Source organism: Coturnix japonica, chromosome 1 (genome assembly GCF_001577835.2).
Source record: "Coturnix japonica isolate 7356 chromosome 1, Coturnix japonica 2.1, whole genome shotgun sequence".
Classification (NCBI taxonomy): Eukaryota; Metazoa; Chordata; class Aves; order Galliformes; family Phasianidae; genus Coturnix; species Coturnix japonica.
In genome coordinates, this window is record NC_029516.1 from 20,291,072 (window position 1) to 20,314,064 (window position 22,993).

The 22,993-nt window shown below is 38.5% G+C and overlaps 1 long non-coding RNA gene across 1 annotated transcript; it reads right to left on the reverse strand.

Annotated features, from left to right (window-relative positions):
- Positions 1-1,479: 1,479 nt before the first annotated feature.
- LOC107308934 lies at positions 1,480-19,980 on the reverse strand. The gene is made up of 2 exons (XR_001553007.2): positions 19,692-19,980; positions 1,480-1,612 (listed from the first exon to the last, which is right to left on the reverse strand). It is a non-coding gene; the product is annotated as an uncharacterized LOC107308934 (long non-coding RNA).
- Between the last annotated feature and the right edge of the window lie 3,013 nt (positions 19,981-22,993).

Here is a 22,993-nt window from a genome sequence, read left to right on the forward strand (position 1 = left end):
AGAAATGGTGTTTGGAGTGTTTGAGCAACAAAAGTGCTGCATGTGGTCCATGCTGCCCTTCCACACTCAAAGGAGAGGACTCTTATTTACTTCACAAAGCTTGAGGATAACAGGCCTCAATTAATTAAAGTACAACACAGCTTCATCCTGGGAAACTGTGGAGCAATTTTCCACATTATGTTTAGACAGATTCATGGTGAGAAAATCCACAATGGGAACAATCACAAAAATAGAATTTTTACTCAGGAGTTTCCTTAGCCACAAATCACTGGATGGAGGGGAAAGACTCTGAAGAGGAGTGAGCATATTTTATTCCCACATTTCTCTCTTGGAGTCTACTAGGAAGATGAGGTAAGGTGTTAGCTGAAGGGTATTTTCACATATGGTGAGCCTAAGAGTTCTCTCTTGATTCTGTGTGAAATCATAGCTTCTGTTGAAACTGGACATTTTGCAGGTGATTCAGTAAACCTGACGGGCTGAGAGAAGCATCAGCTCCAGTGTCACTGGTCCTGTTGAGCTCAGTGTGAATCAGATGCCTTACATTATCTACAAATATTTTACTTCTAATTTTGGAATGAATAATCCTTGAAATATTTCCATCGTTCCCTTGCAAAATAGTATTTCTGGTTCTTCGTTTTAATTCCTTCTGCATTGCTTTGGATCAGTTTCATAGCAAAGTAGGTATTTTTATTGTGCCATGACAGCTGGTGGCCCAGCTAGTATTGTGTACCAGCCCTCGCTGCGGTGTGCCATATTGGAATTTGAATGTAACCCATAAGCAGACAGAATGACATACTCTGGAAAAGCACGTCCCTGGCTTCTCCTCTTTGTTTTCAATATGGCTATCCCTGAAATAGGAGTATTTGATCCCCCATCAAAATAGTTGTTTATGTTTTATTGCTTTGATTGTAAGCTGTGCGTCTCTGTTAGCTATGTATTTAGACCAGCTTTCAGATTTTACTGAGAGCTTATATTTCTATTGTTTTCTCTTCCCTTCTTGTCTCTTTTAATCTATTCTGGAATGTTTGCTTTTCTTCTGTTGAATGGCAATATCTACCTCATTCTTTTTCTCTTTAATTTGCCTCATCCCTTCCAAGAAAGTGCTTGCATTAACAAAACAGAGATATTAGATATTAGAGCTGATATTAGAAATGATGCTTAAGGGAAAATCTTTCAAGTGAAGAAGTATACCACCATTAACCCCAAATTGTCCTCAAGTGGAGAACCATGGGAGCAGCCTGAACCATGCAATATTATTCATGGAAAAGACATTTTTTCCAACTTCTGTGGAATTATTGCTTAAAAAATACAAATCTCCTTGAAATAAGATTTCTACATTAGTGAGATATTTTATAGAGAGACTTGAAAACAAAATTTCATTTCATTTTATTATAAAACATTTCTAAGACTAAAGAACTTTCTTTTTGCACAATATTTTTCTCCATTTACTAAACAGAAATCAGTCTCCTGAACAGGCTCTCAGATGCATTTTTTTAAATAGCGACATTGTTTCACACAATGTGTAGCTCACATTAGAATTCATAGGTATTATCCATGCAAATGCTCACTGCAGGGGGAAGAGACTATGGCATATTGATCCTATTTTTCTTTCCTGGAAAAAAAAAAAAAAAAGAAAAAAGGACTAGATGGAAGAGTTAGAAATAGTTATTCATTGGTCAATGTCACTACGTCTCAAACTAGAAAACCTAAAGGGGCAGATCAGAGAGGTAATAAATTTATTCATACTGTTGAAGCTTTTGAGAAAGCATAAAATGGGAGGAAATCAGGCACAGAGCTTGATTTGCTCAGAAACAGGATCAAAGTTATACCTTATTAACTTAATAATACACTTGCTAAGAATGCGCTCAAGGAACAGAAAGATCCAGGACTGTGCAGACATGAGATTTACTCGCTAAGATGATGAAGATAAGGGAAAATGAAAATGAGAAAATGTTCAGAATGAACCCAAAAGAAGAAAGCCTATTGATGAGTTTATAAGTGATCAAAGCATGTGTTCAGAAACACTGAGAAGTACCTTCTCTCCAAGAGAGAACTCACTCATTCAACTTCTCAGTGCCATCATCTGTCCTAAACATTGAAACCATTTTATTAAGCATATGAATAACATAATCTTCAGTTGGGTGATTATGTCTTAAAATCAAAATGTGAGTTAGTGTAGATGTTGACTGTGGCTTATAAATCGCTCTGCTCCATGCATCCCAATCACTGACTCTTCTAAATATAGCAAACATATATTTTATTATGCAATGGAATAACATTTCCTAGCTGGGTGCCTATGTCTTAAAACTGAAATCTGCATTTTCACATTTAAAGGTTGACAGCTGCAGAGGCTCTAGGAACTCTTAGACTTGTATCCTTGATACGGAGGCTTTGCAGTAAATGCTGCTACTGGCAGGCTCTCGTGTTTGTGCTCTATCTATAATTCTGTCAGTTCAGTCAGCTGTTGTAGGAAAGCAGAAGCAGCAGTCTGCTGCAAAGCTTTTTTTAAAACCACTCCACATTCCTGGGGTGAAGATAAAGGGGGGTGGAAGGAAAATGCTGTGTGTGTATATGTATAATATATATATACATATATGTAGTAAGTAGTGGGTAATTTTGAAAGGACCTTGCTGAACAGCCGGTGTAAACTGCATGTGAGCTGCTTCTGTATAACTGATGCAGTTGAAAATCTGCAAGGTAAAAAAACTTAATGAAGCAACATGTAATTCCATCCTCAATTTGCAGCAGAAATGAATGTGGTTCCAAGGAAGTGAAGCACCATCCTCATGAATGCCTGTCTCTGCAACTCTGATGGGTGAAAATTTGAGAACGTGAAGTAATAACTTTTTTGATTTAAGGGATTAGGAGGCTCTGTAAGAGCCCCCTTGTAAGATCAGGATGAAATGCAACAGTGCCTGGGACATTCTGGTTTGAACTTGTTGTTTCCAATTTGCCCAGCAGCCTGCTGAAAGAAAAATGAACAGCTCCCCCACCTTCTGCATTAGCCTTCTCTCACCATGTTCATTAATTTACATTTGTCATGAGGACTCATGCTAGCTGTAGCTCTGGGTTATTCTACATCACCACCTAGGTCTGGCTGGTTTCCTGGCATCACACCATTATTTCTATAAATGTACTTTCCATTTGTCCTTAGAAGGCAGATCCCATGTGCAAATCAGTATAGGTTTGATCAGTTAATTATAAGCCATTTCGTGTGGGTTTCCTTTGAGAATGCTGGAGTCTGCTAATTGGTTTGTTTAAAGAGTAATGTAGTAATTATTTGTCCTACTAGTTTGAAGGGCTGACAACTCTATAAAGGACATTGTTTCTTGTTTAACACTCTTTTTTGCATTAACAGTGAATTTGAAGCAGCTAGAAAAGGGCTGGCTGGCTTACTGATACCTGCAGCAAGATTCTTAAGCCCTAATACAAAGGGGCTTCCAACTAAAAAAGCACTTTTGCTTCTATTTTGTGTAAATCTTTCTTTTAAGTAATATTTTCATCCTCTGAATTTTATGCTTTTATTTTTTCTCAACTTACATCTTTATTATCGTCTCTTTAACTTCCCTCCAGGTTCGTTACTCATAACATCCTCCTGACAGCACATTTCACAAGTTCCCAGGCTGGCTTGTGTGATTTCTCACCCAAATTCTTTTTGTAAGGCATTCTGCCATTCAGATACAGTAGTTCTGCACTTTTCCTTTGTTTCATTCACTTTTTTTTTGGTTGAACTGACCTAAACCATTGAAATGCTAAGTGATATTTTAAAAGTCAGTCAGCTGTGATCTTCTGAGCAAATATTATTTATTTATTTATTTATTTATTTTTGTACTATCACATATTTGGTAATATATTTTCAAGTAATGAGAAGCTATTGTGCTAAAAATTTCATAGGAAACCACTAAAGATCTTAAGTAAACAAATAACTGTTACTTGAAACACACTTCATCCAAAGAGATTGTCTAAATTGGGTCACTTTGAATAACTGGAGTTGTGCAGACTATTGGATTTTGCAATATGATGCCCATATAAATTTCTGCACTGAAAAAATCACGTTCTGTGATTTAATGTGTGCAGACAAGCCTTGAGCAACAGAAGTGTTTGTCACGTGTGCTGCCTTATCACCTGACATAAATATCCATGACAACTAACTACTAACTGCTTTTATTATGTTTTCCAAAACTAGAGTGGAGGCAGCGTCTGTGGAAGTTATTGGTCTGTTTTGCAGAGTTCTGAACTTTCTGGCATGATGGAGTAGTTTTTTTGCAATTCGTTGCTTTCCCTGACTGAAGATTTTCAGAGCCATCGATTTCCATCTTCCATCAGGATTAATTTACACTGAAAGAAACCTCTGAGACTTCATCCTCATCCTCATTTTTGCATTCAGTGTGCTTGTGTTTATCTCATGAGGAGCTATGTTCATTCTGCATGCAGCTCCATGGACTGGGCATTGCTCTGTAGTGCCGTTCATGGTAGAGATTCCTCTGTTACAAAGTAGTTACTCTGGAGAAGGAGGCATCATACTGTCATTTCCCTGTGGCTGCCAATACATTTTTCTCTTTATTGATGTCTCCAGTGGATTGAAATCTGTGTCTTCCCTAGCACTTGAACAGCATACCATAATAACAACAAAAAACCTGAAAAAAAATCATCCTGGAGTCTTTAGAAAATGTATCTGGAAAGCATTTCAATCAGGCTAGTCACCCTGTCCATGACCTTTGTTCAAGGAGACTGTCTTAGTCTAAGTGTGGAAAATATGTATCTAATTTATCCTTAAGATTGTCCTTTGAAATTTAAATTTGGGTGATATGATGAGTACAAAAATAGGAAGTGCAGAATCATCTACTTTATCGATAGCCTTCAGTAGTAACATTTGTTATTGCCAGGATTTCTCTACTCATATAAAGGATCTGAGCAGTTGTATAGACTCTCCCTGAACACCTTTTTCCTTTGTGGTTTCAATTAGCTATACTTGAATTGTAGCTCCTCTTCTTCCTTTGCATGCAAACAGTGTTCAGCTGCAGATCATTATTAGACCAATTTTATAAGTCCAAAACCTATCCATACCAAACTGCAGTGCTTGACTTCTCTATAAGTCTTGTATTCTTTAATTTGAGTAAAGACTACAGGTTCACTGATGGCATACAGGGAATAGACGTATGTACATCTTGACAAAGACCAGTCAGAAAGTTAGGAGCAGAGATAATAACTGGTGTCTTTGACATGATAGAACATTATATGGTTGTATAAGCATCTGACTGAAATATTCAATACTACTCATTTGTTGAGATGCATTTCTTGGATATTGTACATTTCTACAAACAAACTTGGAAACTGGCTACGTGTGCATAAAAAATTGCAAAGCAGATCCAAATACCTCATTTCAAGGAGTCTTTCTGTCTGCCCCTTTGTGGCATTCAACCAACCAATATCAGCAGATAGTTTCTCCATTATTGTGATGTAAAACCTGCTTTGTGCTGCTCAACTTGTAGGTCAAAAAGGACTGGAAATAATCCAATAGAACTGGGGATTTCTAGGGAAGATGTAATGTATGAAAAAAGTTATTAAATTATGTTTAGAAATACCTGGTTTTACTTTCTGTGTTCCCTTCAAAAAGTGCTTTTGTCAGAGTTTTATACTTGTTATTTTGAAGGGATTAAAATATTTTTATTAGGATGTTTCATTCTGAGATTTTTCCTCACTAGGATGAGACCTTTGAGGCATTGCACTGGGATATTGATCAGACTGTTATTACCATTCTGTGTTATTTGCATCATCTAGGGAGTGCACTTTTTCTGAAAGCTAAGATAAAATTAAAAATGAATTTGGTTCAGTGATGAGCTGTGTGTGGTCTGCATTGAAATGGAAGAAGTCCCAGACAGGTTTCCCAAACGTTTCTGGTATTAGCATTAGGCTACTCAGCACATTCCAAGACAGAAGTGCCCACCTGAATTATAAAAGAAAAGAAATATAAAATTCTTGAAATATAATTACAAAAATGGGATGATATTAATAATAAACAATAATGATAAAGTACGACATTTATTTGGAAAATATTACCGATGGTTAAAATTGAACAAATGCAAGGAGATTCAAACTGTGATTTTCATGGCCATGTTAAACAGTTTTTCATTCTGAAATCTCACTAATTACATATTATTTCATTTCTATTATAAAAGAGATGTAGCTATTCTGTCATTCCAGCTAGATATTTATTTTTAACAAATCTCAATGAACTCAGCAAAAGTTAAAGCAGGAAGCACATCAGGGGATTACTCCTGCAAATTCAGTGCCAGCTGTGATACGCTTTCTCTTATATCATGTGAGAACAACATGATTGATCACTTTTAGCGGCTTTTTATTTTAGAAGATCTACATTTTTCATTAATCAGTGTTAGAGCAAGACACTAATCACTGAGCATCTGAGACTAATATAAGAAAAATGGAAATAAGCATCTCTGTGTTAAAGACCTCAAAATGTCTTGGGATGCAAATAAAACAAATACAGGAAGAATCTGCATAATCTCCTGAAAGTATTATCTAGGCAGAGAAATCCAACTGTTCTCACACATTCTGACATGATGAATTTTAAAATAGTTTGAGAGACTGCAGGATAGCTGGACATTAAAAAAAAAAAAAAAATGGGTTCCAGAATCTACGTATGATTGTGCTTATTTTATATCAGTGTTTGTCAAGTGTCTGAATGAAAAGATCATTACCTTCATTAGAAGAAACTTGAAATTTAATTAACAGGAAAAATTGCTCTGCATACTAGAGGAAACCCTGTTGTCAGAACAACCACCATCTGGACTTGAAAAATCAAACCAGGGCTCTACCATGGACACAGGCAGCAAAAATCTCAAGCAAACTCCAGTGTTAGGCAATATCAGAGACAACAGATATTATATATACTTAAGCCTCTCTTCATTTATCACTGGTCTTATGAAAAGTCTGAAACTCTGGTGCCTTTCACCTACATTTAAATGCTCTTTATTTAAATTAGTATGATAACCACAGGGACAGTAATTATCCAGGAACAAGAGGCCTGATGTGGAGGTATCTATCACTTTCTGTGTGCTACAGCTCACATCCAACTCCTGATACCACTGGCATAATGGCTGTCTTCTCAGAACCAATTTTGCACAGAGTTAGATGCAGAGAAATTGTGCATACAAGAATGTAAGAGCTTGCAGAAAGATACAGAATAATGAGTTTTTATTTTATTCTGTTTGAGCTTTGTCCTAGAATTGTACTGCTTATGCCTAATTATATGTTCCTCAAATTTAGCAAAGTCAGTAGATCAACTGTTACCCAATGGTAACTGTAACCCAAAGATCACTTTATAGAATCAACCGTATCATATATGCAAATGAAGGAGAGCAAAGCAATACATTTGGTTTCTCAGAAATGCTTCAAATAGCTCCTGATGGCAAAAAAGCAAATGTTGCTTCCTTGTGCAGCCACCCAGAGCATAGTTTCTGAGATCTGGTAATACCTTTTCATAATATTTTGCCGTCTGCCTAAACCTTAATTACATTTCTAATCCTAGTGCTTCTCTTTTGCTTTCTCTCAAAACCTCTGTAAGCTCAGTGTCATGATATTCAGTGTGGCTGAATATTCTAACTTTATTCTTTAGCATGACAGGTATTCTTACTTCTTCCCTTGGCTTATAAATTCACCTAATAACCAGGCATTGCACTGGAAGGACTTTGGGTTTCTCTCATTCTTTATGCTGTCACATCCTAGCTTTAGCCTTGAATGTACTCCAGCTTCAGCTTAGTTAGGACTATGGTCCCTACTGCCCTGGTCCAGTCCAAACTCTGTGACGCAGTAACCATGATATGACTGACCTTGCACTGAAAGGTATTAGTAGTTGTCACATTGAATCTAACAGACAGCTTAAGGAGCTGTTTTGTCTTAGGGAGTCTTAGATTCTTTCATTTGAAATCATTATCAGTTTGTAATATGGCAGTGTGAGTGAAACTTCAGTGTACTAAAGGGCATTCTGACCTGCACAGTCTTAACAAGAAATCAGCGCAGAAATAACCAAATGTACGTGAAAAAACTGCTGAAATTCAGTAAGTGACTTTTAATCATATTTTGAGCTACAAAACAACTCCTTGCCTTTACAGATGAAAAGTAATAATAGCATTTTAAATTAAAAGCATTACATATATTTGTTTGCTTGTTTTTATGTTATTAGGCTCTGCCTTAAATAGTTCAATCCTATTAAAAAGCAAAGTAATCCTCCACACCAAGCAACAATACATTCTTGTTAGAAAAGCTTGGTTTGCAGTTTTGGATTCTTGAAGTAGCAGACAGAAGAGCATAATTTACAATAATGGAAAAGTAAAACAATCACTCTTTACTTGAAAGAGTTATAGCAGCTTCAGCAATCCTTTCTGTCCATGTAGAGAGAGATACCAAGGGCACCAATAGCAGTTTCATCAGGATTTTCTGAAAATGCCTGAGTTTTGTAGGAGAGCCTACTATCAGCTTTGTCCGGATTTTTATCTGGATCTTTATCCAGGCTCACAAAACTTCAAGTTGATTGAATTGCTTGTACACTAATGACTCAGTCCTAAGATGCAATTTCAGCATGAAGGTAAGTGAAGAATAGCTGGGGTTGTTATAAGGCTGGACGAAGTCCAAAGAAAACTGCCGTTCCTCAGGAGTCCGTGTCTGGCATTCAGCACTCTGGGCCTCTCCTGAACAAACAGTCTGTAGAGGCAGTAGGTAAAGGCCCATTGCTGGAGGCAACCCTTTCTGAACATATGCTGAAACTGGGGATCTGGAATAAATGCTAATTAAAAATCCTGTTGCAATTCTCCTAGCAATTAAATGTTTATTTCCATATTTTGGCTATATAAATCTTCCTATTTCATATTTTGTTTTTATGAAAACATCAGATCAACTGCCTATATAACTTGTTCATTAACTTGTTCATTAACTTGAGAATAAATCTGACCGCTGTTTTAGTGATATGGTACACTTCAAGTGCTGTCTTATGAAAAGATTTTAAAGAAAGAATAGGTAAATTACTACCAGAGAAAATACGATTTTTTAAAATTTTTATTTATTTATTTATTTTTTCATGAGTTGGAGCTGGATTTGTGCTTTCGTTTCAGTCAGAGTATAAGCTGAGTAACCAGCAATGACAACAACTTTTTGGTTCAGATATTGGACAAAATGTCTAGAGGTGAAGTGTTACCTGGATCTGGTGCTCACCAGTGTGGAGGAGATCATTAAAGCTGTTAAGATGGGAAGTAGTCTGGGTTGCAGTGACCATGCTGTGGTTGAGTTTGTTATCTTAAAGTATGTAAGCCTGACAAAGAGTGGCATCAGGACCCTGAAGTTTGGGAGACCAAGCTTCAGGCTGTTTAAGAAATTGTTGGATGAGATCTCATAGGAAGCTGTCCTTAGAGATAAAGGAGTAGAGCAACGTTAGCTATGTTTTAAGTATGCCTTTCTGAGAGCAAAAGAGCATGGCATCACTTGGCAAGGACCTGTTGGTCAAACTGGGGGAAAGGAAGGGCATGTATCGGCAGTGGAAACCAGCATGAGTCACCTTGGAAGAACACAGGGATGCTGTCTGGACATGCAGAGATGGAATTAAGAAAGCCAAAGCACAGATGGAACTGAACTTAGTGAAGGATGTTAAAAAAAAAAGGGGGTTCTAAGGTTACTTTAGTAAGAAGAGCTAAAGGGAGTGTACTTCTTCTGATAAGTGAGAAAGGAGAACTGGTTGTGGGTCCAGATGGAGGCCAGTGATAAGCACTGTCCGCCAGGGGTCTGTCTTGGGACCAATGCTCTTTAACGTTATCAGTGACATAGATGTTTGGGTTGAGTGCACCCTCAGAAAGCTTGATGATAACACAAAGCTGAGCAGTGCAGTTAATAAAGCAGGAAGTAGGGATGACATCCAGAGGGACTTTGATAAACTTAAAAGTTGGGCCCATTTGAACATAATGAGATTCAACAAAGCAAAGTGCAAGGTAACTCCAGATATGTATACAGACTGGGAGAAAAACTTTAGAGTTGCCCTGTGAAGAAGAACTTCAAGGTCCTTGTAGATGAAAAACTTAACATAAGCCAGCAGTGTGTTCTTGCAGCCCAGAAGGCTGATGGTATCCTGGGCTGCATCAGAAGAGGGGTGGCCATCCGGGCAAAGGAGGGGATTGTTCTCATCTGTTTTGCAGTTGTGAGGCCCCAGTTGGAGTACTGCATTCTACTCTGGAGCCCCCAACACAGGAAAGATATTGAGCTTTTTGAGAGCATCCAGAGGAGGGCTGTGAAGTAGATCTAAAAAGGCTAAAATATTTCTCCTATGAAGACAAACTGAAGAATATGGGCTTGCACAGCCTGAAAAAGAGAAAGCTATAGGGAAACCTCATTACAGCCTTCCAGTATATAAAGGAAGATTATAAAAAGGAGGGAAATCAAATTTTTACATGAGTAGACAGTAATAGGACAAAGGGGAAGGGTTTTAAACTAAAGGAGGGAAGATTTAGATTAGATGTCAGTGGGAAGATTCTCACTGAGAAGGCAATGAGGTGCTGTAACAGGCTGCCCTGAGAGACTGTGGATGCCCTGTCCCAGGAGGCATTTAAGGCCAGATTGGATGGGGTCCTGATCAATCTGATATAGTACTTGATCCAGCAGCTGGCAGCCCTGTCTGTAGCAGGGGTTTGGAACCTGATGATCCTTGAGGTCCTTTCCAATCCAAGCTATTGTTTGATTCTATGGTTGCTATTGCTTTTTACCACTACATAGAAGCCAGTTACGTGTCTGGGCAAGCATCCAGGATCTAGGGGCCAGTAACCATGGGGGAAAAGAATGTAGATATGTGTAAAGGGATTGTGGTAGCGAGGGAGAAGTTGCAAAACTGAGGTAAACTGCTCAGGATGTGCAGACTGGGACTAGATGGGGGAAAGGACCATAAAACAGGATGGTGATTTAGTGAGGGAAAATGGCTGTGGAAGAACACGTTGAGAGGACTGCAGAAGAGATCTCTGCTGTGATGTGCACAGAGGAGTCTGTGCTCATGCGCATGGTCTACCAGAGCTTTGGGAGGGATCTGCTTCTTCACAAGTTCTCCCATGGTCTGTGTGTGTCATTGGAATTTTTCTTCCTTTCCACCCTGGCCCGTGTATTCTTTCTATATTTTATTTTTAAGAAAATTACAAGCCCCCCCCACACATATAAAAACATACAGAAAAAAAGACAAAAACATATATCTGCAGTTACTGCAAAAGAGCATCAAGTTTTAGTGCCCATGGGGGCATCTCTGCAACAATCCCTAGGTGCACATGAAATATGATTACAGAGGGTTGGTAATTTTCCAGGAAATAATTAATGAGATAGCATCAGAAACTGCTGATCCTTCTAAACTGAAATGGTTTGCAGAACACTCCCAGATTGAATGAAATGCAGTCAAAATACAGTCAGAAAAATTTCCTGCCTTCTTCACTGACAACTCACTAGGAGCTTAAATGTAAACATCAGAAACATCTGTGACTATGGATGTCGTCTCAGTGCCTATGTGCCCAGATCTCCTGTCTGTCATTTCCTGGTTTCTTCATGCCACATATAGAGGTCCTGTGTCTCTCCCCAGGGAGCCTTGAGCCCCACTCTTACAAAAACTTTGTTTTAAACTTCGATGTGAAGGAAAATGTCTGCTATGCAAAGTGGAACCCAACAACTCCAGCTTCCAGTGTGTCCAGAGGTCACCTTGGGGCCTCTCTTGGGACCAGTGTGTTTCCAAATGTCTTTAAAGCTGTAACATTAAATGCTCTGCTTGCTTTTTAAATTTTCTTTCAATTGAACTTTGAAAATACAGATATTCTAAAAAGGAACAGCCATTTTCAGGATTATGAAATACCTTACTCATTATCAGCTCCAACTATGATAATTACCTAATTCTTTCCTATACTTTTCAGCCTTATTTTGTTCATAGGATAGATTGTAGCTACTTAAGGAAATGATACTTGGGATTTGTTCGGTTGTTTAGTTTATGACCCTTTGGATATTCACTGTAAAATGCTGTTAAGGGAGAATTAGTACACTCAGGGTCTTTTCATCAGTGAATCTAAATGTTTCACAGGTACTAATGAACAAATTTTTAATTATGTAAATACTGAATAGTTGATACAAACTTGATCATTTTTTGTCTTTCACGTGTTCTCTTTTCCTCTTCAATATACTTAGTGCATGTGCGGAGCTGAGAAACTATGCTTCAGAATCCAAGTGCATGAAGTGACCAGAATAGATGCCTCCTGGTGGACCAGTATACTTTTCACATTTTATGAAATTTCATTGAATGAAATGGCTATTCAGAGTAAAATAGTAAATAGGTAGTTATGCTATTGCAATTTATACTAAGATTTCCACTGCAAAATGACAGATCAAATGGAGCAGAAAATCTGAATATTCTCAAGCAAGAATAAACACAAGTGCTAAGTGGACCCAGAACAAATACCCATTGCACAAGACAGATTCCCCAATAGGCATTACATAAAAGGTCTTGGAATTTTTCTTTATTCCTTTATTTCCTTTATCTATATGTCTCTTTTTTTAAATTATTATTATTATTTTATTTTTATTATTATTTTTTTTCATTCAGTGTACTGTAGAAACAGGTTGTAAGGTGCAGGCAACACAATGGAAAACATATATATGTGTGTGTGTGTGTGTGTGTGTGTGTGAATATACATACATACACATAATCCTCTGAGTATATATATACATATACTTATAAACATATATGTTTTCCATTGTGTTGAGCTATAGGAAGTATATATATGTATATATGTACCTGTATATACATATGAAAAGATCTTTCCAGATAATGGAATTGGAAACAAGATCAAACAATGATCTTTCACTGAAAGGGTTCTTTTGCTATTTTATTTTTTCCTGGTTTTATTTTCTCAGACTTTCTCATACAGGATTGGAAAAAGAAATATTTGTTTAAACTAGCCTAGAAAAAAATAGCACTGCTTTGAAAATAAGATAGAGCATCACCTAGGCATGACAAAACTAAGAACAAAAGTTTGCTTCATTGTTCCATTAGGAACTTTTATTCTTTCATTGTGCTTGAATTCCAAATTTAGGCAAGATGAAGAAGTGAAGATGAGAAATCATTAAGATAACAGCGGGGTATTCTGGGTAGAACCAAAACTTCACTTTGGTGCTTTTATCAGCCAATAAGTAACCCATGTTTCTCTTTCGGCAATGCAAATTACCAAGTTCCAACCTTTGGTCTGAAACAGACAGGCAAAATATGCCTAAATTTCTGGGAAACCCTGGTTGTGGACTTAATTCTCACTGTCATATTTTCAGATATGATGAAGTCTGTTCCTGTCATTGCAACCTTATTTTAGCACTTCTGAATTTAAGCACCTCCCTGACCAGCATCAGTAAATGACTTGCACTTCATCTTCGCATTATGTTAGATGACTGGAAACATCAGCATTAGATTCTAAAGCATCCAGCTACTTTCCTTTTGCAACTACTAGTTGGTTCTCATATCTGTTCTGCCATTTGAAATTTTTCTGGGTTTAATTAATTAATAAATATTCTGCTTCCTATGTTGTACCTGCAACCTTTAAATTAAAAAAAACTGAAATACCTGAACATGGTGTTCCAGTTCTTATGACAGTTTTTAGATTATCACAGCAAATAATACAGACTCTCATGTGTGCAGGTACATTTAATGCTGCATACAAATGAGTTAACTGACAGGATCTTCCCTTAGTGTTTGAAGTCCCCCCATCTCCATGTGTTAGTTTACATTGTACTCCTTCATGCAGGTTTGCATCTGACTTCACTGAGATTCTTCTGATATTGTTTTCCATTTTTCTTAGCTGTGTTAAATCTTTCTGATATTCTTCATTTATTTATTATTTTTTTCACATTAGTTTTTCCTAATTAGACTCAGCCTGAATCATTTTGCATTCCATGTAACTCTTAGACCTCCCTATTCACCTGCTCTTCCAGGGCAGCAGTAAACATTCAGCATCATGATTCCTCCCAGAGCTACAGGCATCTGCATTTTAACCTACTCCTTGGGCTTTCTCCTGACCTGTCATTGATCTTTTTGTATCACCCCACATCTGTGGCATCCTTTCTACCACCTCCTGGGCAACACTCTCATTAAACTATGTAGGCTACTGAGCATGCAGCATGCTTTGTTGTGTGTAACCCCGGAGACCACTGCCTTCAGATCTGGCAGCAGCAAATATCCAAGGCCAATATTTCTGAATTTAAGAAAGAAGACAGAGTGCAAGAAGAGAGGTTAGAGAGCTCTTTGCAAAAGTGAATAAACACACACCAAAACAGCTCCTGAGTGACATGTATAAAGATTTAGTGGTTCTCTTTAAGCCAAACGTCTTCCAAGACTGTCAGGAGCTCATTAAAACCAGGGGAAGGAAGCAATAAGAGGTGAAAGAGGTGAGCACAGCAAGGGGTAAAAGCCTGGAGAAATGAGCTCACAGATGGGTGAAGTATAGACTATTAATAGGCCTCTGAGAGAGGGAGGTCAGACCTCTGAAATAGATTCTTGTAGAAAAAGAAGGTGAGGCAAGGTTGGTGTAAATGCATATATAGCATTGCCCTTAAAAGAATGTTTTGTCAGCACTAGATTTTAATCTCTGCTTCAGGTTCTTAGTGCTTCTGTAGAAATATTTTTGTCACTAGAAGGTTTGTTTTAAAATTCTAGATGTTCTCCATACAAAATGCTTGCACTTAAAATAAAGGAGAGAATTTAAGTTGCTGACAATTAGCTTAATTGAACTGAAAAGCTGAGAGGATCCTAGGAAGGAATTTCCCTGGTGAGCTTGGTGGAATGCACTGGGGTTTAAAAGACAGGATTAGAAACAAGTATTCAAAACATCTAGGAAATGTGAGTGTCAGGGGAGCCTTGGTAGCCCTGAGGGCAGAGTTCTGCACAGGCTACAGCTCATGTTTTACACTGCTGTGGAGCTCTGGAATCTGCTCAAAGCAATAGCAGGGTAAATTAGAGTTACTAAAAGTAAAGCAGAGGTCTTTATTAGAAGGAAAGAAACAGAGCCTGTTCTGAGAAGGCTGAAAGGAAATTCGTACCTGTACTGGGAAGAATAGTGCAGAAGTATGCCAGGTTTCTAAGTTTGGCAGACCTAAATATCATGATATTTTTACTTTTCCACTTATGCTCTACTTTAAAAGGAATGCTGTTATAAAAAGCAGACTAAAGAATTGAATGGGAAAAGAATTTTTAAACAGGGTTTCAGCTCAGATGATCAATAAGAAAATTATTTGGGGCAAAAATGAGTCAGATAGGTTTGGAAAGCAGAAATTACTTGTCTGCCTTCACACAGTTACTGAACTGCGGAAGTTAAGGGTTTCACCACTGCAAGTATACAGTCAGACAGTGCAAAATTGACTTAAAAGTTAAAAATATAAGCAAAGCTGCGTCACAGGCTATGTGAAGGAGCATCATACTCTGGTTGCTTATATATCACAAGAACTGCTCTGGCATGATAAAAATGACAAAAATCAAGCCAGAAATTATGAGCAACTGAGACTAACTGGTCATGAGGATGCTTTACTTTTACTCAGCATATTCATTATTTCTCCCTTCTTTGGAATTCAGAGTAAGGGTTTTGCTGAATTAAAATTCAGCTTTTCAGAACTTCAATTGTAAGGATTTTTTATTATTTTTTTAGTAATAGAGTGCATGCTCTTACCTCTGCTTTCTCTGATTATTTCAGTTTTAGACAGACTTAAAGGAGAAGTAATCTTTCTGGCTTTTGGTAAAGAAAAAAGCAGTTCTGAATTGTTGGCTTTATTTTCCTCTAAAAGCAGTTGAAAATGCTATTCCAGTCAGTCTCATCAAGAACTTGGATAGCAAAAAGTAGATTTGCCGCAGCTAACCTTTGGCAGCAGATGAAGTGAATGCTGAGGGCCAACACTTAAAAGGTGAGCTGGGCTGTCATCTGAAAATGCTGCAATTTGTTCTCACCTTCACTGGTTCATCTACCAACAGGTAAAACCTGAGTGAAATTTAGGAGTCAAGGCTCTGCTTTGGGTACTGGGCTTTTAGAGATAGATGTGACATTTACAGCTACTATTACTGTGGTTTTACAATCCAAAATAAGATCTCTTTGAAGATGTAAGTTCAGAAATAAATGTTTCAACTCATTAAGAATAACACTGTCAACCTGAGATAGCTGATCTGTGCAATATAGACAATTGAAAGAAGACAGCACAAGAGTATATTGAGTAGCTGAGTATAAAGTAAGTGTGAATGAGAGCACTTTCAGGCAGCAGACAGAACGCAAGTTAGTTTAGCAAGAAGTTTAGGCAAGGAGAACCAAATTCATCCCTTTCATAAGAAGCATGGTGGGTCAAACTATTCCTGTATGTCCCGATTCTGATATAGAGGTTGTTTTGGACTGTGACTGGAGTTAAGCAGTATTGTCAAGCATGCACTTAACAGAGAAGCAGTATTTGCCAGAAGATGACTGTGACAGGGACTATAACTTCTCCTACCGGTAGTGTATGTTCATTGATTTGCTGAAGTTGATGAGATTTCTCTCTCTGCTCCCCAAAGGTGCAGCTTGTGCCTCAACAGTGAATCAGATACAAGGCACAGAAGCAGTTATAGAACAGAATAAGGGCTGTGCTTCAAATAATGTCTAATTTATATTCTGATTTTGAATAAATTTAAGAATGTGCTCATAAAATTGAAAATGTCAGACATTGCTATTAGTTTTGTAGCAGTCAAAACATTGTATGTTCAAAAAAAAAAGAAGGATCATTTCTCCAGAATAGAGAAGGAATGGTAAAAAAACAAGAACTCATGATTACCTGCAGCTCCCAAGTATGACGTCATTCAGTCTGATTAATACAAGCACCAGTTTACTGCACAAGGATTCTGCAACAAGTTGCCTTCTTTCTTTGCTGTCAGACATTTTGTTTATTTTAACATGATACTGAGGCTAATAGACAGATGGTCAAATGGCAGTGCTAACAAGCTATTGCTGTGAAAATTGGTGAGAATTAGTTACGGAAGTTCTTTTACTGAATATGTAGATGCAAGCTCTGCTGCTTGACACATCTAGTGCAAGTGTTGTATATATCTATGCTTATATGCTTATATATACGAATGCTTTATGTTTTGGAGTGATCTTCTCTAAACACAAACTTACAGGTGAACTCTTTACAAGAACTTTTAGTTTTCCAATGAGATATTGTATAAAAATGTGAGAACCACCTCTCTAGAAAATCCAGATTTACAAGGTGCTTGTTTTTATCTCTTAAAATATCTATATAAATTGTTCAGACTTTTCTAAAGACTCATGTCTAGTTGCTAGTCATATTTTTGTATTTTACTGTAAACTCTACACTTCTGTTTCTCATTTTCTGTCTTGCAGGGCCTGAAGGCATTATAATTTTTAGAAAAGAAGCAACACTAACAGAGCATAATTTGAGTGAATATGATTTCCATCTGTATTTATTCTGATAACCTTCCTGTGTGACAAAGCATCCATTTGCCTCCCACCTCCCTTTAGATATTTATAAAAATTAATCAGATCTCCCTTCAGTCTTTTTTTTCTCAGGCTGAACAGACCCATGTTCTTCAGTCTTTCCTCATGAGGGAGATGCTCCAAACCCTTTCTTGCCTTTGTGACCCTCCATTGTACTTCTTCTGGGAGATCCCTGTCTTTTTTGAACTGGAGAGCTTAGGTCTGGACACAGTATTATACTGTGGTCACACCAGGGCAGAGTAGATGGGGAGGATCCTCTCCCTATTGACCTGCTGGCCACACTCTTTGTAATGCACGTCAGGATACCATTGACCTTCTTGGTGCACCTGTTGTGTACCACAACACCCAGCTTCTCTTCCACAGAGCCTGTTTCCAGCAGGTCACCTCCTAACCTGTACTGATGCATATGGTTATTCCTCCCCAGATGCAAGACTCTACACTTCTCATTAAACCTCAACAGTTTTCTCCCTGCCCAGCTCTCCATTCTGTCCAGGTCTTGTTGAATGGTGCTGCAGCCTTCTGGTGTGTCAGCCACAGTCTTCCCAGCTTTGAATCATCAGTAGACTCTATCCCTTCATCTAGGTCACTGATGAAGATGTTGAATAAGACTATACCCAGCACCAGTCCCTGGGGAGCATTGTCAGTTCCAGGACTTGTGTATGTGTGCAGCTTAGGTTTTTTTTTTCATGTCAGGACTTTATATTTGGTGAATGTAATGGTGGTCTACAGCTTTCTGGGTTGGTACAGAAGTAGACTACAGAAGTGTAGTCTCATCTGTGATGAAGAATTTACTAGACATATTTTTACTGTTGCAAAATATCTGGAATTTAGAACATATTATCTAGTTATACTTCAGTGAAACTAACTGCATAATCTCTTAGATGAATATATTTTCCCTCTGGTTGTTTCCAGAGACCCGATTCTGACTAAAATGCTGTTGTACCATGCTGTGTTATGTAGGGTGACATTTCCTACTGAGAGGATGTGACATTTAAAGATCCCAGTCCTGCAGAAATTTACATTTGTACTTGTCTTTTAAACCACTAAAGTGAAGCTACTCAAAGTGGAGAAATCCCCAAGGACCAGAGTGTACTTCAGTAATTACTGAATACATTTTCAAAAGCCACAATATACGGTAACCTAGAGCAAAAGACAACCAAGAGTAGTAAGATAATTCTAGCATATGTGACAAATATGAAAATTTTAGAAAGCCATTCTTCCAGTGACTATTATTACTGAGTGAAGACCTGAGTGATGGGGTGGTAATGCTTCAGCTGTAGCATGGCTATGCTTGAGTATCTGTGATTGCTGCAAGAAATTCTAATGAGGCAAGTCTGAAATTACTATAATTATCTGATGCTTTGGAATCATATGGGTTTTCACAAGAACGCATCAACAGACTCGACAGCACCAGAATTCTGTAATGGATTGTACATATTTTGAAAAAACCTTCCAGAGAAAACAAACAAACAAAGTACGAAAGTAAAAAAACAAAATCCCAAACTATTACAATGCATGCTGTTTAACATATATAATAGATATATGACATATATCTAGATACATAGAACAGTTTTTGCTGGAAGGGACTGTTATGATTGTCTAGTTCCAACCTGCCCGTTATAGGCAGGGACATCTCCCTCTAGACCAGGTTGCTCAAAGCCCCATACAGCCTGACCTTGAATGTCTCCAGTGTGGAAGCATTCACAGACTCTCTGGGCATCCCATTCCAGTGTTTCATCACTCTCACAATAAAGAATTTCTTCCTGATATCTAGTCTAAATCTAACCTCTTTTGGTTTAAAACTGTTTCCCCTTGTCCTGTCTCTACATGCTCTAATAAAAAAGTCCCTCCCCAGGTTTCCAGTATAGAATCATAGAATCACCAAGATTGGAAAAGACCTCTAAAATCATCCAGTCCATCTATCCACCTGTCACAAGTATTTCCCACTAAACCATGTCCCTCAGTACAACATTTAAGTTTTTCTTGAATGCCTCAAGGGATGGTGACTCCCTCACCTCCCTGGGCAGCCCATTCCAGTTCCTGACCAATTGCTTGGTGAATAAGCATTTCTTAATGTCACCTGAATCTTCCTTGGCACAGTTTGAGACCATTCTCTTTAGTCCCAGCCAATTATGTGGGAGAAGAAGCCAACTCCCACCTTACCTCAACCTCCCTTCAGGTAGTTGTAGAGATCACCCCCGATCCTTCTCTTCTCCAGATGGAACAATACCAGCTCCCTCAGAGCTCCTCTCAAGGCTTGTGCTCAAGACCCCTCATCTGGGGAACCAAAGTAGGTCAGGATGATGGTTGCCTGTGATGCCTTACTGAGACCTGTTTCCAGTCTTCCCTTAAACTGCCTCCCTCTGATAAACAACAGTGGGGGAGAGGGTTCCTACTGGCAGGTTTTATACATGCAGGGTGTGTTCATGCTGCTACTCCTGGCTCTACCCCAGTGACGTCAGAATGCCTCTGCTATATGGAGAACAATGGTGCCTGGCAGCAGCTCCCTGTCAGGGCTATCCCTCAAACAGCCAAGGCAATTCCCTCCAGCACCTTCTTTTCCCCAGGATGAAGAGCTCCAGCTCTCTCAGCCTGTCCCCACAGGGGAGGTGATGCAGCCCTCTGATCATCTTTGTGGTCCTCCTCTGAACTTTCTCCAACAGCCCAACGTCCTTATTCTGTTGGGACTGGACACAGTACTCCAGGTGGGATCTCACTAGAACAGAGTAGAGAGGCAGAATCATCTTCCTTGATCAGCTGGTCAAGCTTCTCTTAATGCAGACTAAGAGGATACAGTTGGCCTTCTGGACTGCAACCACACATTGTTGTCTCATGTTGAATCTTTCATCAGTCCACACCCCCAAATCCTTCTCCTCAGGGTTGCACTCAAGCCATTCTCTACCCAACCTGTATTTGTGCTAGTACATCTCTATGAGATTCCTTTATCATTTTAACTGGTCACACAGACAGGGAAGAAAAATAAGTCTTACCCAGTAATATATTTTTACAACCTAGGATATGTAATTTTTCCTCATCTATGTAAATAGCAATATCTCAGGTCTTTTACCTGAGGATCTATGGAGCCTACAAGGATTTTCAGATTTGTACAAGCACAACTATAATTAGTCCTGAAGTTTGATTAAATACTGAGTATGAAGTGTATTGTCCATCCACATGTTATCAATTTCTTACATTGCAATGGCAGTAGCTTGTAAATAAGTGTTATTGAAAGGACTTGGACAAGAGTTCCAAACACACAGAGTAGATGGAAAGGTGCCATTGCAGTGCTTTTGTCCTCTATTCTGGATTATGAGGCTGAAACATATAAGGTGTCATTTCTTCCTGAGATTAGTATGTCTGAATTATAAAATTGATATAACTGCCTGATCAGTATATTAATCCTTAGAATCATAGAATCATAGTTGGAAGGAATCTCTGAAGGCCATCTAGTCCTACTCCCCTGCAAAGAAAAGGGGTATGCACAGTGAGTTCAGGTTGCCCAGCACCTTATCCAGCTTCACCTTATAAGTCTCCAGGGACGGGACATAAACCACATCCCTGGGCAGCTTATTCCAGTGCCTCACCACCCTCACTGTAGAATATTTTTTCCTTACACCTAAACTAAACTTACCTTCTTTGAGCTTGAAACCATTTCCTCTTGCTTAGTACCCACAGATCCTTCTAAAGTGTCTGTCCCCTTATTTACTGTATACTGTCTGTCCCCTTGTTTACTGTAAATACTGTAGCTCCCCTTTAGATACTGAAATGGCACTATCAGGTCACCTTGGACCATTCTCCAGGCGGAAGAGAATCTATATCAGAAGCTCATGACACAAAAGTGCTGTAAGTCAACTTACAGTAGTTTAAGTGGAAGTTAGGATCTTGCCCCAAATGTGTGCTGGGAAGTCATGCCATCTCTCTCACCCAAATGTAATGGAAATCACCCATCCTATATATAGAAGATATCCCAGCCAGGTACAGCAGAGCTGCCATGTGACCATCTTGAAGCCATTGGAATTCAACTCCATCTGTTCAAAACATTTCTGTTCTTCCAATGAATGTGTTGAAACAACATGATACTGAACTGTCTTTGCCAAACATGTAGGCAGTAGATGTTTCAAAAAGTAATCTAAAGATAGTTCTGGAATCAATGACTATTTTTACAGTTCCAGAAGAGCTACTGTATATGAGATAAACACCAATCAGGTAACTGTGATACTCCTTTACTTGATAGGAAGCCCAACTTTATGCCCACGTTAAACAGATGCTCCATTAGGTTGCAAGTGTGAAATCGTGAATGTTATTCAGAAGAGCAACCTAAGTAACCATGAAAGCATGAATATTTTGGTCTGTCTGATGAAGGCTTTACAATCGTTAATGGCTTTACGATCTCTTGCCTCCAACTGAAGCAGTAGTTAGACCAATTACCAAGTGACACCAAGGTGGTAGGGTGGTAAAATGGCGATTTATTGAAGCATACATGACCTTATATAACCTACGTCCATTTCGTCTACTCCCACTGTATTACACGTCAGTAAGATTCTTCCAGAATATGGGGGAGGGCCTGTCACGTCACATCTCGATAAGATCCACGTGTTTCGCCTAATACAACAGTCTGTGCATTCAAATGTAAGTTCAGATTTATTACAAAATCAGCTTAGGTAAATTCACAGATGGGGTGCTCACAAGACACTCCATGAGTTTAGTGTTTATGTGAAAGCTAACATATCCAAATCATATGGAGTAATAGCTGAGACTTTATCCAGGAGGAGAATGAGAGGGGATCTTATCAACACTGATAAGCATCTGAAGGGTAGCTGCCAAGTAGGTGGGATGAGGCCAGAAGCAGGACAGTGGCAATGGATACAAACTGGAACACAGGAAATTCCACCTAAAGGTAAAAATGAGCTTTATTGTGAGGGTGACAGAGCACTGAAACTAACTGCCCACAGAGGCTGTGGAATCTCCTTCTCTGGAGATATTCAAAACTCGCCTGGATGCTTTAATCTGTCTCACTCTAGGGAATCAGCTTTAGCAGGGGAATTTTACTAGATGATCTCCAGAAGCCCCTTCCAACCACTACGTTTCTGTGATTCTGCAGTCAAAAACATGTAATTAATGCTTTTCAATAATATTACTGTTCATCTGCTGTAACTCCAATGGCACATATGTGCATCAAATATGTTACTGGATATTTGTCAATGTAAATGCAATTAATGCAAGATCAGCTCAAATATTTTGAGGAATGACTGATAACATTCATACTGCAGTTAAACATGTAACAGGTGGAGAGAGCTGGAGGTTTTGAACAGAATAGAGCATGGGATGTTGTCTGTGGTGTTAAAGTATGGAGACTGGAAGCTTTAGTAGGTTGTTTTAGATTTGCTTTCCCATCAAAGCTTAACAGCAGTGACAGGGATGTCAAGAATGAAATATGGAATAAGATACAGTAACCACCTCAAAGC